General features: G+C 41.3%; 1 protein-coding gene across 1 annotated transcript in view; it reads left to right on the top strand.

The window, feature by feature from the left end:
* The first annotated feature begins 328 nt into the window (after nt 1-328).
* The window catches only part of LOC117520585 (ecto-NOX disulfide-thiol exchanger 2-like), a 260,220-nt gene continuing 245,848 nt past the window's right edge, over nt 329-14,700 (top strand). The window contains exon 1 of the mRNA XM_034181900.1: nt 329-507. The gene's annotated coding sequence lies outside the window, so the exon portion shown is untranslated. The remainder of the gene's footprint in view (nt 508-14,700) is intronic.

The raw sequence follows: 14,700 nt of genomic DNA, 5'->3' as shown, positions 1-14,700 counted from the left end.
GCAGCTATGACTTAGTGAATAATTTATCAATTAAAAAAATAAGTCTCTAAAATTATGCAAAATGACACTTTTCCAAAATGAGTACTATAGTATAACCAGCAGGAGATCTTTGATATAGACTGATTTAGTGAAAGCACACCTTATGACAGTGAAGCTATTGAATACGTTTTTAGTGTCTCTTTTCATTTTTGCACTTTGTAGACTGTCCCTACGCAGGACTTTAAAGTTTATTCCACTTTTTACCCATAGGAGGCAGCAAAACGCAAACGCAAACAAAGATGATGTTGTTGCTCTCTCGCTTGCCGTACTTTGTTCCGCTTTTGTTTTGACGTTGTTGCTAAGCGGGATTTCTTCCTGGTTACTCTGCGCAAATATATATATAATTAAAACAACAAACAAACAAAAAACTACAGGATTGAAGAAACTTCCAGATTAATGTGAATTTCAGGAAGAAAAAGCGACTGCACGCTAAAGGACCCGTGAATGCACACACGCTGGAGCTGCCAGGTAACTGTTCTGCTTCTTCGCTCACTTTGTGACGCCAACAGAGTTAAACAGCAGTTTTAAGCTTCATTAATTTATTACTTATGGTGCAGTTTTGTGTACCGAGAAGTTTCTGCAAGCGATAATATAATGTTGACAACTTTTCACATGCCCATCAAGAACTGGTATAAAGTTAGCACACACAAACTGTGAGAGCCCCCCTACCCCCTACGCTCATGCAAATACGACAAACATTTCTTTATTAATATTTGGATGTTGACGTGTTATTTTTGCTTTGAAAGTTGAAAGTAAATAATAAAAGGCAGGCATTACGTTTCCGCAGAGTTCCGGTTCAGGCCACAATGTAAACAAACATTGTGAAGCCAGGGGCATTATGGGAAACGTTACTTAACTGCAGATTGGGAAGAATTTAGGGATGAAGGACCTTGCCCAAGGTTAGTGTAGCAGATAACTGAAACAGTCATTCAAATGGTGATACAAGCACCAAAGTCGGCACAAATTCCCTTTAGGCATTGCCCTTGTAAAAAAGCATGTGAGCCACTTGAATCTTCAAATTGATGGCCATTTTCCAAGACAGCCACGAATAAGGTCCCGCATGTAAATGAGATGTTTTACCACAAAATCTCACCACTTTGGGCAATTTGGATGCTCTTGGTGTCTAATGGTGCGTTTACACATAGGCAAGACGCATTACGAATGTCATATTTGCGTCATTCTTGGCACATTCCTGACATTCTTAATGTGACTTAACGCATCTGAATAGGTTTCTTAATGCTGCGTTTACACATAACGACGACAAGCCACGAATGCCACGAAGTACACATTCTTGGCCGCTGATCACAAATGTGATGATTTGGGGCAGAGGCGTCAGGTGTCCTCAGGAACTGCTGCAACCTGTTACCACACGTTATGATTAATGGCACATGTTGCCGGAGAATTATCAGGAACCATTACGCACGGTCAAGAACAGTGTTCCGCTTAGCACGTAACAGCGCATCGTTAAGTTGTGTCACGTTGTGAACGAGGTGAATTGTCTCCACACACACACCCATATTCATCCAACCGAATTCAGATCGCTCCAGTTTTTCGGAACTTTGTGACTGCATGCATAGTTGGGCTCTGTGCCATGGAGTGGCGCAGAGAGGAGGAGGAGGACAGCACCAGATGTGTGGCTTCATGCGGCTCTCGTCTGGCGCATTTTCCCAAACATCAGGCACATGCAGCAGGTGGAACACCTGCAGGAGCGCGCTGAAGAGCACTGAAATTAGACTTTTAGCCGACTTGGTGTCAACAATCAAACTGAATGGGGTGCAGCAGGGTTTAATTGTGCGCACGCTTCTTCCTCCGCCGGACTGGAGGAGGTGCAGAGATGTTGGGCTGCACGTGAATCTCCTCTCGCTCCTCTGGTTCCAGAGGGTCAGACTCGTTCTCCCGCTCATCGGTTACAACAGCAGGTGGAACACCTGCAGGAGCGTCCTGAGGCGCTTCAGCAGGAACTGCGGAACGACATTTGGAGCCGAGTTTAATTGTGCGCACGTGACAGAAAACTGATTCGCCGTGGCGCACAGTGAAATGTGACGCCGCGTTACAAGTCGTGTCAAAACTTGACAGGTTCCGTGTCACTTTGTAATAACGCGTGACAGTTTGGGCTCCAAGAACCATCACAGGAACCACTACAAACGTTGTCACGTTCTATTAAGGATCAATACTCATCAAGACGGATCAATACGCTCAGTTGCGACCTCCACGACGTGAGACGAAATGAGGATGGTGTGTGACATTCGTGGAAGATTTTTTGACAGGCAAAAACATGCTCCACGAATATCAAGAATATCATGCACCAACACGCACCATTAAGAAACCTATTCAGATGCGTTAAGTCACATTAAGAATGTCAGGCATGTGTCACGAATGACAGAAAAATGACATTCGTAACGCGTCTTGGTTATGTGTAAACGCACCTTAATAGTGTGTGTTAGTGTGTGATATTCGTGATTTTCGTGGAGCATGTTTTTGGCTGTCAAAAAAATCTTCCACGAATGTCATGCACCACCCTATTTCACCTCGTGTAGGTCACAACTGAGAGTGTTGATCACAACTGAGAGTGTTGATCCGTCTTGATTAGTGGTGATCCTTAATAGAGTGTGACAGCGTTCTTCTCTGACGTTCGGACAATTAAACCCTGCTGCACCGCATTCAGTTTCATTGCTGCAGTATGCTGAAGGAGTACAGTGATGCCAAGTCAGCTGAAAGTTTCGTTCCAATGATCCTCAGCACGCTCCTGCAGGTGTTCCACCTGCTGCATGTGCCTGATGTTTGGGAAAACGAGTGAGACGAGAGCCGCGTGAAGCCACACATCTGGCTATCCGTCTCCTCCTCCTCTCTGTGCCACTCCATGGCACAGAGCCCAACTAAGCATGCAGTCACAAAGTTCTTCTGCTGTGGAGCGAACTGGAGCCAATTGTTCAGCAGCTGATGGATGAATATGGGTGTGTGTGTGGAGACAATTCACCTCATTCAAAGTGTGACAGAACTTAACGATGCGCTGTTATGTGCGATAGCGCGCAACAACGCAGAAACTTATTCTTGACCGTGCGTAACGGTTCCTGATAATTCTCCAGCAACACGTGCCATTAATAATAACGTGTGGTAACAGGTTGCAGCAGTTCCTGAGGACACCTGATGCCTCTGCCCCGAATCATCACATTCGTGATCAGCGGCCAAGAATGTATACTTTGTGGCATTCGTGACTTGTCGTTGTTATGTGTAAACGCACCTTAAAGTGGGTTTTTCACTATGGGAAAGCCAAAAATTCAACTCCAAGCAAGGAGTTTACCTAAACTATTTCTAACAAAGGATGATTAAAATATAGATAGACCATGACGCATGCTGTGAAATAGTTTGATTATTTGAATGTACAAATGGAATGTTCAGTTACTTGCACATTTTGCAACATCATGTATATTCACAACATGTCTTACAAAAAGATGAAAGCACAGTCATGTCCATGTTTGTCACTGTAGAGTGCAAAGAGACAGACACAGTGTTCACTAATGTACGTACATCTGTTCCCAAAAGTTCACACTAGCCATCACTGGTCCCAGCAGTTAGCTGGTGTCATTTGTCCTAATTTAATTAATCTATATTTCTAGTTGTCATGCACATGAATTTGAACTTGACCTAAGCTTCTGAGTGATTTTTTAAATGTCCTAAATTTGGATTCTACATGGTAAAAAATGTATATATATTTGATGCCAGAATCATCCATATTAGGCATGGTCTGTGCATAGTTATTGCAAAAAGCAGTATTTCTGTACTGGATATAGTGGCTATCTTGCCAAATGGGCATTCCCCTGAAGTACTCTGTTATCTGCTGCACTTGTTCTTTTTTTCACTACAATAAGGAATTTTGCTTCAAAGTATGTATGTAGACCTGAGTTAAATTTCCAGTCATGCTACCCGCCTGCGCCTTTGGACAAAACACTTCATTTTTGTTGTTCCACGCCACTCAGCTGTAAATGGGTACAAACCCTGGCTGGGGAAGTAATCTGTGATGGACTGGTGTCCTGTCCAGGGTGATTTCTTGATCTCATGTGCCTCACGCTACACTGCACAATGAGGATAAGCATCGGCACCAATGGCCCTCAGGGCCTGTGTAGAACTTAATTCTTCTTCAGCTAAAGCTGAAAGTCTACTCTGGAAGAATATCTTGATTGTTTCATTTTATCTCCATTGCGGTGGTATAAAGAACCAAAATTACAAAAAGTCACTAACTACTTGTGGACCTAACTATATTTGTAGCTGTCTTGCACAGTTTATTGGACTTGAAAGTCATAAGGAATATGTTTAACATTCAGACATTCAGCTAAAGTATTAGGGCATTGATAACAAAGTCAGATGAATGCTATATGCATTACTCTGTGTATATAATCCATCCCTACTTTAGTACCAAATTTAATTGGATACATTAACATAATTCTAGGTTAAGCTGTCATTTTGAATATTTGTTTACAAGCCCTTTACAGTCAGTGGCTGAGGTCTGTAACATTGAGATGTTGGGTTTCTTCCGTGGTGACTGTCTGCCAGGCTCAACTGTTCTTCATTCCTGCTTGTTTAAGGTGAATTTTGCGTTCAGCAAGTGTTTGGCATACACAATTTGATTCAGGATAGGTCAATTCAGTGTGCACTGTTTTGCACTGTTTACATTGTATTTTATTAAATGTATTTAAGTCATGGGTTAGTGTTCTCCGTACCACGACAGATTTCCGTCATTTGGAAAATTAACCACACATACGTGTGCGCACGTGGTGTCATGCGTGTTTTGGGGTCAAAATATGATAGTCTCACTGTCAAAGCAACATTCCATTCTGCACTAATCAAAGCAGCAGCAATTTCAGCGTAGATGGCACCGCACTTTGGAGGAAGGGACTGTGTGAATTTTCACTCCTCTCCGCTCTGTTTACTGCTTGCCATGAGCCGCGGTCCTTCTCCTCCCTGTCTTTGTGAGAACATGGGTAGACCTTCCCCAAGTAGAGCAGGGCTTGGCTTTGCTTTGAGGCTTAAATAGTTTGTTGTATTATTTAGCTTTATCTTAATTTTCCTCCGCTAAAACCCTAAAGAGTATATGTCTGTGAGTAATATTTACCTTTTTTTTATATTAAACCAACCTGTTATGGTCTTCTGAAACAGTTGATAGATGTATTTTATAACTTAAAAACGGAACCAATGCTAATGCGTTAGCATGTCTATGGCGTTTCCAATTTTAAAGTTAGCACTAAGCTGTTCGCATCTCAGCACAGTTGGTGTGCATTTGTTTTCTGTATAATAAATAATGGCTTAGCGTTTGTTGTCGTAAAAGAGTCAAATGTATTACGAATTATAATATTTTTGTTTATTTTATTTATATATTAATAATAATATAGCAACAACAACAAAAGTAATAATAACTAATATTGCTATAATACAATTTTAGAGAAACAGACAAAAAGAACCTGATAAAACAAAACACAACAGAAAAGGTAAAACCAACTAACAATGAACATAAATAAATAAATATAGAAATAAATAACACCTACACCTCCACTTCATCCCTGTTTTATTTAAGTTTAATGACAGTTTGTTTCGGTCAAACCACATCTAAGCTGTGTTTTTACACAAGAAAAAAATAAAATGCAGTAAACTGCACATTTGTGTCTTTTGTCATGAAAATATCTTATTAAATATAACATATTAAACTTTAGTCAGGCCTTTAAAATACTTTTGTGGACTCTTGCTGTAATATGTTGTCAGTGGTTGAGATAGTTGCTGTAGGCATCTAAAAATGCTCATAATCGGGTGAAACCTGATGGAAATCTCTGTGGTGTGTCGGTGATGTATGTCGTATGCACAAAATAAAACAAAACATTACTCCACGTATGTTTTTGACTATAATATAACATCACAACTTTATTACAAGCTCAAACGTTGATGTTGCGTGTGTGTGTGTGTGTGTGTGTGTGTGTGTGTGTCTTGGGGGGGTCACTGCATCATCGTAGGTGCGCTGTATATGTTCCTGCTTTTTTGTCCTTTGCCAATCACACCTATGACCTTGGGAACTGGATTGCAGCCACTCAGACAACCAGTGCACAACATCTATCGTGTATGTGCCACAGCCAGGTGAAACATGGGCATCTCTTTAGCCTTCTTCAGCCATTGAGGTCCTCAGCAACTGAGGCACCTGCATGCTGCATCATGTTCAAAGAAACGTGCCACATCCAGAATATCTCAGCTGACATTCTCTCACTCATTGAGTGATGCTGCTCATCTCGCTTTCCTTAACCCCTCCTGTTGGGTTTTCTTGATATGGCCAGTTGTTGTCAAGGATTTTCTTTTCCTCTCATAAGGAAAATAATTGTTAGTCATCTGCCACATTTGCTTTTGTAGTCTTTGGGCCCTTTGAGATTCCCATAATCAACATTTGTTAAAAGTGTGCACAGAGTAGTTTATGTGCCTGTGACTACATCCCCTGGCAAAAATTATGGAATCACCGGCCTCGGAGGATGTTCATTCAGTTGTTTAATTTTGTAGAAAAAAAGCAGATCACAGACATGACACAAAACTAAAGTCATTTCAAATGGCAACTTTCTGGCTTTAAGAAACACTATAAGAAATCAAGAAAAAAAGATTGTGGCAGTCAGTAACGGTTACTTTTTTACACCAAGCAGAGGAAAAAAATATGGAATCACTCAATTCTGAGGAAAAAATTATGGAATCACCCTGTAAATTTTCATCCCCAAAAGTAACACCTGCATCATCAGATCTGCTCATTAGTCTGCATCTAAAAAGGAGTGAACACACCTTGGAGAGCTGTTGCACCAAGTGGACTGACATGAATCATGGCTCCAACACGAGAGATGTCAATTGAAACAAATGAGAGGATTATCAAACTCTTAAAAGAGAGTAAATCATCATGCAGTGTTGCAAAAGATGTTGGTTGTTCACAGTCAGCTGTGTCTAAACTCTGGACCAAATACAAACAACATGGGAAGGTTGTTAAAGGCAAACATAAAGGCAAACATACTGGTAGACCAAGGAAGACATCAAAGCGTCAAGACAGAAAATTTAAAGCAATATGTCTCAAAAATCGAAAAATGTACAACAAAACAAATGAGGAACGAATGGGAGGAAACTGGAGTCAACGTCTGTGACCGAACTGTAAGAAACCGCCTAAAGGAAATGGGATTTACATACAGAAAAGCTAAACGAAAGGCATCATTAACACCTAAACAGAAAAAAACAAGGTTACAATGGGCTAAGGAAAAGCAATTGTGGACTGTGGATGACTGGATGAAAGTCATATTCAGTGATGAATCTGCATTGGGCAAGGTGATGATGCTGGAACTTTTGTTTGGTGCCTTTCCAATAAGATTTATAAAGATGACTGCCTGAAGAGAACATGTAAATTTCCACAGTCATTGATGATATGGGGCTGCATGTCAGGTAAAGGCACTGGGGAGATGGCTGTCATTACATCATCAATAAATGCACAAGTTTATGTTGATATTTTGGACAATTGAAAGGATGTTTGGGGATGATGAAATCATTTTCCAAGATGATAATGCATCTTGCCATAGAGCAAAAACTGCAAAAACACTCCTTGCAAAAAGACACATAGGGTCAATGTCATGGCATAGGGTCAATGTCAATGAGCAGATCTGATTTGATGCAGGTGTTAATTTGGGGGATGAAAATTTACAGGGTGATTCCATAATTTTTTCCTCTGCTTGGTCTAAAAAGTAACCGTTACTGACTGCCACAATCTTTTTTTCTTGATTTCTTATAGTGTTTCTTAAAGCCAGAAAGTTGCCATTTGAAATGACTTTAGTTTTGTGTCATGTCTGTGATCTGCTTTTTTCCTACAAAATTAAACAACTGAATGAACATCCTCTGAGGCCGGTGATTCCATAATTTTTGCCAGGGGTTGTACTTCAAAGTGGCAAAATAACTGTCAACAATTATACATAAAATCAACTGTTGGATGTTTTATTCACTTACTTGGATATTAATGGTTAATCCTATTCATATATAAGGTCATGGTCAGTGCATATGGAGTTATAAGTGTTTGCTTGCTTAAAATAGTTTGTTGTGAAATAACTTTGCTGTGCTGTTTAAAATAAAATACTTGTTTGGTCAAAGATGCAAGACTGTTTGGTATATGAGCACTGTGTGACTAATATGGAAATAATGAGACCTTTCACTGTGCTACTCATCTAAATGTCTAGAATGCTGAAGACCTGAAAGTGCAGAGTTGGCCTCTGAAAATATGAGCGCCCATTACTGAAGACAGTTTGTGGATACCATTAATTTGCGGGAAAGGCCCCCGATGAAGTGTTTATTTTTTCCCACAGAAGTTTGAAGGATTACCAAGTCATTAATGGTAACCTAATACCAGTGATATATGATGTGTCAGGCAGCTCTGTACAATAATGAGCTTATCATATCTTCAGAAGTGTAATTCCAGATCTTGAAACTGAGGATGCCATTTGTTCAAGGCTGACTCTTGAGTTGAATGTTTTCAAAAATACAAACAGAATGTGGACAGAATAAATGACGGTTGATAGTTTTTAAGGACATAAGTCAATTATTTAAGCATTTACACAAACCAGAACAGTAAACTTAGATTTCCCTCAGATTTTTCTGCTGCTGATCTGCAGCCTACTATAACGGAAGTCTCCTTGTCTTTCCTGCCATATATTTTTCATGAGGCTGTTCCAATCCTAACAACTCTGGAAATATTGAGCAATATCCCCTTAGCTGATGGACAGTGGATTAATAGGTTTCTCTTTGTTTTCATTTAGAATGAAACATGCAGTCATGCATAGAGTTTAATGAAAAGAAGACACTTTGTTTCCTTGAGGAGAAGAAAAGTCTTACAGGACATCCAGTCCTGTAATTTCTTACTCTTAAATTCAGAAAAGACTGTGATGATGATCGCTGGTCCCGCGGGACACAGACATCAGTTTGATCAACTAATGTTAAAGATATACAGCCACTAAGCTTTTTAAGATTTAAGGCATAAAATAATCTTCTTTGGCACCACTGTAATTTTATTTCTAATTTTATTTTTATTATTAATTTTATTTACTACCCATTAAATGGGTTGCCAATCAGAGGCGATTGCTCTAAGACTGCAAGGGAAGCTCAGCTTCCCCTAAAATGTCAAAACATAAGTGATCAAATATATATTGTTGTGTGTACGTCATTGACTAAATATGCGCTACAACGCGCTCAACTTTGTTCAGAATCAGCTTCTTATCACTGGTAACGACGCGGCTTTCCTCTCACTCATTCCCGCAGCTTTACAATGCTTTAAACAGTGTGGACGCTGAGCGTCCACAGAGTTCAATAGCGAAGCAAAGAGTGCGGCGAAACGAGACGAGTCATTGGATAAATGCTGGGCTTAGTGTCTCTGGGGGTCTATGGGGCAGTGGGCTGGCCTTGGCTGGCCCGGACGCACAGCTTCTGCATGATGATTGGATGATCTGTCTGAGGCTGAATCCCTTTTTGATTGACAGCGAAATGAGCGAATCAGCGATCTTTTGGTGTAAACATCCGTGGGAGCATTTTTTAATTTTCATTCTGTTCTGAGTTGAACCGGAGACTTTCTTAATCCTCCTAGCGGCATTTTCTTTGTTAAAAACGACTAGCGACAAATCGAGCTTCTATTTCTGGTGGGTTTTTTTTTTGTAGCTGCTTGTGTTTGGAGACTGACTTCTATCACTCTTTCTGACTTCTGTTGCAGTTTCTGTCCCTGCTGAGCCCCTCCACCGTCACAAAGCACTCACAGGCGGACACACTTCACACTAGCCTCGTGCCAGTCCCAGCTAGCGAGCTAGCTAGGTAGCAAGCTGCACATAATGGCAGACAATTTGAATGTTGTGGACCGGATTTTGGCGAAGCCATTTGATAGTCTTCCTTACAAAGAAAAACTTAGAGTTAAACAGCAGGGCAGATCAACTCCTCAGATTAATTTGGTGCAAAAGGTGGGGAAAAGTAACAGGTCTTTTCAGCTGTCCTGGTATGACAAAGTGAGCTGGCTGACTGGAAGTGCTGTAACAAATTGAGCTGGCTGACTGGAAGTGCTGTAACAAATAAAATGTACTGTTGGCCATGCCTCTTGATGAAACCATCTCAGGGATGTGTAGTCTGGTCAAAAGTGGGTTTTGGGGATCTGTCCAACTTTGACAGGGCATACAAAAGGCATGAAAAAAGCAATGAACATGTGAGTGCATGTGCAAGGTTAAGTTGCCTGGGCAGAGTCAGGGTTGAGCATGCAATCAGTGAAGGCGCTCGCATTCAAGTGGCAAAACATAATGAAGCAGTTAAACAAAACAGAGCTTTCCTAAACCGCCTTGATGTGACTTCCTTGCTTGGCCATGAGGAGCTGTCATTTAGGGGGCATGATGAGAGTGTTGAATCATCCAACAAGGGGAATTACAGGGAGTTTAATGAAACATTAGCTAAATATGACTGCTGGCCACACAATTCCAGTCATCAGCTGTGTTTTCTGGTATGTCCCATGCATTCCAAAATGACTTGATCTCTGCTCTTTCAGCCACTGTTTCTGATGAGATCAAGGATGAAATCCAGGCTGCTCCCTTTTTTGCATGGCAGGTGGATGAAACAACTGATATAGCTTGCCATACTCAACTCTCTGTCATTGTTCGCTATGTGGATAGGGCAGGTAAAATTCAGGAGCGCTTTATTGGATTTTTTGATGTTTCTCGGGGAAGAGATGCTCAGTCTGTTTTTGAAGTCTTGAATGATGAGAACATGCAGGGCTACAATTTCAGGGAGAAACTTGTGGTGCAAACCTATGATGGGGCTGCTGTCATGGCTTCAGCTCTCAATGGTTTGCAGGCCAAAGTTAAAGCAATAGCCCCCAGTGCAATGTTTGTGCATTGCTATACACACAGAGTGAATCTGGTTCTGTCTCAGGGGGCTAAATGCTTATCTGAGTGCAGAATATTTTTTGCATTACTCTCTGGGTTTGCCACATTTTTATCAAAATCCACAAAGAGGATGTCTTTTCTTGAGTCTGCAGGCTGCTCAAGGTTGCCCAGAAATGCTCCTACTCGATGGAATTTCACATCACGGATAGTGAGCACTGTGGCAAACAATTATGATGCCCTCCTGCAAACTTTTGAGATGATCATTCAATCAATCAATCAATTTTTTTATATAGCGCCAAATCACAACAAACAGTTGCCCCAAGGCGCTTTATATTGTAAGGCAAGGCCATACAATAATTATGTAAAACCCCAACGGTCAAAACGACCCCCTGTGAGCAAGCACTTGGCTACAGTGGGAAGGAAAAACTCCCTTTTAACAGGAAGAAACCTCCAGCAGAACCAGGCTCAGGGAGGGGCAGTCTTCTGCTGGGACTGGTTGGGGCTGAGGGAGAGAACCAGGAAAAAGACATGCTGTGGAGGGGAGCAGAGATCGATCACTAATGATTAAATGCAGAGTGGTGCATACAGAGCAAAAAGAGAAAGAAACAGTGCATCATGGGAACCCCCCAGCAGTCTACGTCTATAGCAGCATAACTAAGGAATGGTTCAGGGTCACCTGATCCAGCCCTAACTATAAGCTTTAGCAAAAAGGAAAGTTTTAAGCCTAATCTTAAAAGTAGAGAGGGTGTCTGTCTCCCTGATCTGAATTGGGAGCTGGTTCCACAGGAGAGGAGCCTGAAAGCTGAAGGCTCTGCCTCCCATTCTACTCTTACAAACCCTAGGAACTACAAGTAAGCCTGCAGTCTGAGAGCGAAGCGCTCTATTGGGGTGATATGGTACTACGAGGTCCCTAAGATAAGATGGGACCTGATTATTCAAAACCTTATAAGTAAGAAGAAGAATTTTAAATTCTATTCTAGAATTAACAGGAAGCCAATGAAGAGAGGCCAATATGGGTGAGATATGCTCTCTCCTTCTAGTCCCCGTCAGTACTCTAGCTGCAGCATTTTGAATTAACTGAAGGCTTTTTAGGGAACTTTTAGGACAACCTGATAATAATGAATTACAATAGTCCAGCCTAGAGGAAATAAATGCATGAATTAGTTTTTCAGCATCACTCTGAGACAAGACCTTTCTGATTTTAGAGATATTGCGTAAATGCAAAAAGGCAGTCCTACATATTTGTTTAATATGCGCTTTGAATGACATATCCTGATCAAAAATGACTCCAAGATTTCTCACAGTATTACTAGAGGTCAGGGTAATGCCATCCAGAGTAAGGATCTGGTTAGACACCATGTTTCTAAGATTTGTGGGGCCAAGTACAATAACTTCAGTTTTATCTGAGTTTAAAAGCAGGAAATTAGAGGTCATCCATGTCTTTATGTCTGTAAGACAATCCTGCAGTTTAGCTAATTGGTGTGTGTCCTCTGGCTTCATGGATAGATAAAGCTGGGTATCATCTGCGTAACAATGAAAATTTAAGCAATACCGTCTAATAATACTACCTAAGGGAAGCATGTATAAAGTGAATAAAATTGGTCCTAGCACAGAACCTTGTGGAACTCCATAATTAACTTTAGTCTGTGAAGAAGATTCCCCATTTACATGAACAAATTGTAATCTATTAGACAAATATGATTCAAACCACCGCAGCGCAGTGCCTTTAATACCTATGGCATGCTCTAATCTCTGTAATAAAATTTTATGGTCAACAGTATCAAAAGCAGCACTGAGGTCTAACAGAACAAGCACAGAGATGAGTCCACTGTCCGAGGCCATAAGAAGATCATTTGTAACCTTCACTAATGCTGTTTCTGTACTATGATGAATTCTAAAACCTGACTGAAACTCTTCAAATAGACCATTCCTCTGCAGATGATCAGTTAGCTGTTTTACAACTACCCTTTCAAGAATTTTCAGATAAGTACATGGATGATGACACATTAGACTGTGACAAAGGCCTTCTGATGAAACTGGAGGATTTTGAGTTTGTGTTCATGTTGTACACATATGAACAAATCTTCTCTGAGACTGATGTGGTGTTTGACATTGTCCAGCAGAGAGCTATGGATGTTCTGTACTGCAAGAAAAGAATTGAGTCTCTTCTTGCTTTTGTCAAAGAGGTCAGTGGGGGCTTTCCAAGCTGTTTATGCCAAAGCAGCAGATCTCACATCAGACCCACAAACTGAGCCCACGAGAAAACGCCGTCTGTCACAACTACAGGATCCCAAGGAGCGCTACAGAAATCTGTACATGGCCATCCTAGACAATCTCACAGAGCAGCTACCTCGGCGTTTTGCAAATTTGGAAAGTCTGCGCTTCTTGGAATTGGTCAATCCAGGGAAATTTGATGAGATGAGACAAGTGTTTCCAGAGACGGCATTTCAGAGTGTCCTGAAAAGTTTTGGCCAGTTCTTTGATTCAGGGCGACTGAGGTCTGAACTTCAAGTCCTATATTCAAACCAGGACTTGCAGGGCAACAGGGGAAAGCTATGTGATTTCTTGCTCTTTCTGAAAGACATGGAGTTGGACAGTGCAATGCCTCAGGTGTACAAACTATTGTCATTAGTGGCAACGATTGGAGCTACATCTGCAGGTGTAGAGAGGAGCTTCTCCTGTTTAAAGCGGCTCAAGTCTTACACCCGCAACACCATGGGCCAAGGCCGTTTAAGCAGCCTAGCTCTGCTGGCCATTGAGAGGACACTAGTCAAGTCCCTGGAAAAGACGCCTTGTTGGTACGACAGGGTCACAGATCATTTTCTTGAAAAGGAACGGAGGGTAGAATTTACGTATAAATAAACCGACACATTTTATGATGTAGGCCGAAATTGAGCTTCCCCTCCTTGAAAGACCAGCATCCGCCACTGTTGCCAATATGATCAAAATTTGCATTGTCCAGAAAAAAGTTCCCCTGATGCTTTCTTTCATCTGCATAGTATTAAAAAGATTGCACAGCCATTTTCAAATCTCTCCAGAGATGTTCAGTCAGATTCAGGTCTGGGCTCTGGCTGGGCCACTCAAGGGCATTCACAGAGTTGTCCTGAAGCCACTCCTTTGATATCTTGGCTGTGTGCTTAGGGTCATTGCCCTGCTGAAAGATGAACCACAGGAGGAGGAGAAGTTTAGCCAGGACAGGAGGGTCCTGGCTAAACTTAAATCTATGCTGGACCACGAGTGTCACCCCCTGCAGGATGTTCTGTCTGCTCTTGAGAGCAGTTTCAGTGACAGACTCATCCACCCTCGCTGTGTGAGGGAGAGATTCCGCAGATCGTGTCTCCCGGCTGCTTTCAGACTGTACAGTGAACAATGCTAGTACTGTGGTAACCATAGCAACCAGGACAATAATCAAGTCATTGCCTGCTATATTTATTAGGTGCAGTAATTTAACTTATGGTGCAAACTTAAGTCACTTTACCTACTATATTTTAACCTGTCCATATTGTAAATATCAGAGTAACTTATCGTACATTTCATTCTGGTCACTTTATCTGATCACTTTTACATACCGACAGTGTATATCATCCCGGAGGTGCAGCATTGAACTGAACAAGGGTAGCCTTAGCGTTACCTGGCACTCAGTGCTTTTTTTAGTTCTTGTTTTTTAAGAGATACTTGTCTGTTTTATTGCATGCCCTTCTATTCCTACTGTTCTGTGCTGCGATGTGACACTGAAATTTCCCCATTGAGGGATGAATAAAGGCTT

The sequence above is a fragment of the Thalassophryne amazonica genome, chromosome 11 (genome assembly GCF_902500255.1).
Source record: "Thalassophryne amazonica chromosome 11, fThaAma1.1, whole genome shotgun sequence".
Classification (NCBI taxonomy): domain Eukaryota; kingdom Metazoa; phylum Chordata; class Actinopteri; order Batrachoidiformes; family Batrachoididae; genus Thalassophryne; species Thalassophryne amazonica.
Note: the sequence above shows the minus strand (reverse complement) of the source record. Positions and strands in the feature narration are given on the sequence as shown.